Source organism: Callorhinus ursinus, unplaced genomic scaffold (assembly GCF_003265705.2).
Source record: "Callorhinus ursinus isolate GAN/ISIS: 27379988/994484 unplaced genomic scaffold, GSC_fseal_2.0 scaffold56, whole genome shotgun sequence".
In the NCBI taxonomy this organism is placed as follows: Eukaryota; Metazoa; Chordata; class Mammalia; order Carnivora; family Otariidae; genus Callorhinus; species Callorhinus ursinus.
This window is the reverse complement of record NW_027397118.1, coordinates 7,150,103-7,154,053: the sequence shown is the minus strand read 5'-3', so window position 1 is coordinate 7,154,053 and position 3,951 is coordinate 7,150,103. Positions and strand designations below refer to the sequence as shown.

The 3,951-nt window shown below is 51.6% G+C and overlaps 1 long non-coding RNA gene across 1 annotated transcript; it reads right to left on the bottom strand.

The window, feature by feature from the left end:
- Positions 1 to 508: 508 nt before the first annotated feature.
- On the bottom strand, positions 509 to 3,313 carry LOC141371100 (uncharacterized). Its single transcript, XR_012375740.1, has 2 exons — positions 3,176 to 3,313; positions 509 to 771 (listed from the first exon to the last, which is right to left on the bottom strand). It is a non-coding gene; the product is annotated as an uncharacterized lncRNA (long non-coding RNA).
- Positions 3,314 to 3,951: the final 638 nt, after the last annotated feature.

Below are 3,951 nucleotides of genomic sequence, written 5' to 3'. Positions count from 1 at the left end.
ATTCCTGAATGTCCTCTACTGGGCAGTAAGATGCAGATATGAGATATTTCCCTGCCCTTGAGGAGCTCACAGCCTGGACACATCCCAGAATCCCTTCCCAACCCTGTCACCACAAACTCACTCAACCATCCATCCACCAGAGGGAGGGGAGGCTCACATGACAGTGTGAAACAGGGGCCAAGAAGATGGAGCAATTGACCAGTCAGTTGCTCAGCACCCAGCCCGGGCTCTGGCCCTGGGGACCTTGGAGGAGGTTGACTCCTCCCAGTGGCACCATGTGCTTCCCCTTTGCTCACCTTCATCCATTTGTAATTAGTTGTCTAAAGACCGCAATGCGACAGTGTGTCTTTTTCAGAACAGGGTCTGATATACACAGTAAGTGCTCAACAGCTTTTTGTGGTCTGACCCCCTCTGCCAGCTTCACAGAGCAATGGAGTCTTCCCGTCAGGCCTGCAGGTTGGGGTTTCTGACGAAGTCTGAGGTGCCCTGGTATGAGGCATGACTAATGTTTAGAAAAGTGCCACATGTGTAATAAATGCTCAAGAGCAACATGAGTGATGATGATGGTGGTGGTGAGGAGTCATGAGTGGCTAAGGAGCTGTGCTGTCTGAAGAAGGCAGAGAGAGCTGGAGGCACTGGATTCCGGAGGATGCATCCAGCCCTGGAATGCCAAGGGATGCTTCTGATATCCACGGACAGAGATGTTTCTCTGCTTCTCCCTCGTCCAAGGAGCCCATCCTGGCAGTCCACACTGCGGGATGATCCAGGAGCCTGCCAAGGAGGGATGAGGGACTTCACTCACAAGCCTGTGGTGGGGACTCCCAGCGCCCCCCCGCCCCCCCAGCTGCCAAGGCAGGCTGGAGGGCGATTGTGACCACAGATGGGGAGAACTGGGCCATCCGCCAGCGCACTCCTGGTTCCGTCTCTGTTGGGGGACTTGGTTCTCCAGTTACTTCCCTGAGCTATGTTGGGGGAGGGGGTGGGGCTCTATTTATCCTTCAAGCGACATAAAGGAAGGGGCTCCTTGTTTTGCAGGATGAGGGGGGATTGTAGCTCTGCTGTTTATAATTGAAATGATGTCATGTGGCCTGACATCTTGAGCATTTCCCTTTCTCACTTCCTCCCTGCGCATTGTCTTTCTTTAGTTTAAAATCTTGAATCCCTGATGCCGGTTTCCCTGTAAGTTCTAAGAGGCACAGGGAAATAATAATTTGGTCACATCACCATTTGGACCAAATTTTATTGAGGGCCGACTGTGTGACAGACACAGGGCCAAGCACCTCTCACTATTCACTCCTCTGATCCTCACAGCAGTTCTTGGAGGCGGGTGTTATTTGCATTCCCAGTGTGCAGATGAGGGAACCGAGGCTCAGAGTATGCAAATCACCTCTCCAAAGCGATCAGGTAGTAAGTGGCAAAAACAGAACCTAATCTCTTAACCAGAAACTCTTACATCTCCAAGAAAGGCAGCTCCTGTTTCTGGAATTTGGACTGAAAGAAAAGTCAGGAGGACCAAAAAACTGTTACTTTGGAGCTGACAGCTAATTAGAAGGTAAGATGTTTGTTGGTGGTTGGAGGAAATGGACCTGAAATATCACTTCATTTTTAGCACTAACTACAAGCAAGACAGCCTTTTCCCATTTGTAATCTATTATCCTCGGCACAGAAACCAGAGAGTGGTCAAGAAAACAACATCTCTGAGCACTGGACTGAGAGAGCCAGAGGGACGAGTGAGGGACCGCAAGTTTCCTGTTGCCCAGTTGCCCCAACAGGTTGGCCGTGCCCATGCCCGTGGCCTCTCGTCCACAACCTGTTGCCCATGACCCATGGCCTTAGCAGAGCAGCTTGGGGGCAGCAAGGCCTCCTGCAGAGAGTACAGAGCTGGCCAAGGACTGCCGCAGAGAGCTCAAGTTTTGGTTGGCTTCTTTGTTTTGTTGTGGTTTAATAATTAAGGAGGGAACCAAATGAAGAAGCAAATATCTGGCACAGAACAACCCAAAGAGGATCCCAGGGCCTCAACAGAGAAGAATCCAGACCCACCCGTGGCTGCTGGTGCCCTATTCAGGCAGCTAAGCCCAGACTTGCTGGATGCCTTTGGGAGAGGAAGTGATGAAGAGCTGGAGGAGTAAATATTCTCTTCCTGGCTGTGGAGTTCCAAAAGCCTGTGCCTTTGGACAAACAGAAAGAAGGAGCTGACTGAAGAGGGAGGGGGCTCAGGAGGCGTAAGACCACACCCCTTCCCCCCCACTCCGCATGGATGGGGGAGGGAAGAGAGCAGAGGGGAAGCCCTGCAGTAGACCTTGGCGGCCCCTAGAGGGCCCTGAGCTGTGCAAGCCTTAGGCTGGAGGCAAAACCCTCCCCCAGCCAGACTGTGGAGCTAACCACCAGAGCACCCAGTGCCACCTCCCAGGAAGGGCTCTGGGGACACGGCAAAACACAAAGAAAAGGCCGGGGCCACAGACAGCTTCCAAGAGTGGGGAGCCCCGAAATGATGCTGGGCCACACCACCCCTGAGAGGGACCCCACACCTAGAGCACTGAGAAGGGGTGCCCCGCAGACAGACAGGATTGTGGGCCTGCAGTAACAAGTCCTCAGTAAATCCCGCAGAAATTAGGGGCAACCCAACGGAAAGGGGTGAGCACTCCAAGTTGCCTGACATGACATTGTCATGCTACCTAGCAAAATAGAAACTCAGAACAAAATTAAATTGAGTTATAACAAAATTAATTGTAAGTCGCGTTTTTCTCCAGTAGAGACTCCCCTAAACCACCCCGAGTTTGCAAACTGAGAGCATGGCCGGCTACGTCGTGTGTAGAGGGCACATTTCTCTCCTTACAGAGTGTGGGCACCATGATTCTTAGCAAAACTTGCTGTTCTTGTAGCTTTGAAGGTGTCTGGGAAGTGTCCTACATGACAACAAGTCTCTTGTCATTTTGGGGAATCCAACTCCCCTGTGGTCTGGGGAAGGCCTGCTTCCATCCCCCACAGGGAGCTTCTGAAGGGAGATTCCTTGTTCCTCTGGAATGGTGTTTGCCCCACCGGCAGGTTGCACCCTGACTCACCCTCCTGCCTCAGTTCTATTTGGAATTTCAAATCCTAGGCAGTTAACATTTGATGCTGAAGACATCAGTTCAGAGACTGGAATCCGTGGGTCTTAGCTTGCCCCTGGTGTTACCTGGTTTCCAGCGACAGCTCCAGCTTCATGGCCTGTCGTGGCCCCTCTTGGACAAGACACTCTGATGGCGACATCTCAAACAGGTGGCTCTCCGGCATGTCCTCCTGTCATGTCTCTGCTCCCATCCCTCACCCCCCACCCCCAACCATCCATCTATCCCCTGGCCATCAGGCCCTGAGGTTTTCAAGACTTAGCTCATATATCACCTCCTTTGTGAAGTTTCCTGAGGTAAAGGTAACCACACCCTTCTGTGTGACTTCACTGTGCCAGATACAGAGGACCACCAGCCATGGCTCTTCCACCATGTCAGTGAACTTGTTGGTTTTCACATCGTTTCCTTCCATCCCAAGACTTTCAGGTTTTAGGAGGAGACAGAGAATGAGAGAGAGAGAGAGGAGGAGAAGAGAGAAAATAAGTGGAGGAGCCATCGAAGGGGGCGCTAACTCCTTGGCCTTGTAAAAGGGTGCTTATGAAAATGCCCCAGCTCCTTTACCATTTCCATTATTTCAGAAAAGCAAGGTAATGTTAGTGCAAAAAGTAATAGGAAGGCCATGAGTTCAGATTTCAGGATGGTGCCTTGAAGAAGACTCTCAACACCTTCTACGTTTATAATTATATGTTGGCCTTATATTTCTTATTTGAGACCTTCTGTCCTAGAGTGTGAGCCCAGGTGGGGAGCCTGGCAGCCTGTGAGCTCACAGCTAACAGAACCTTAAGAGTGCCCTCGGATGCTTGGATGCTGCCCTTTGGATGCTGCCTGAGGCCCCTGCCTTGCC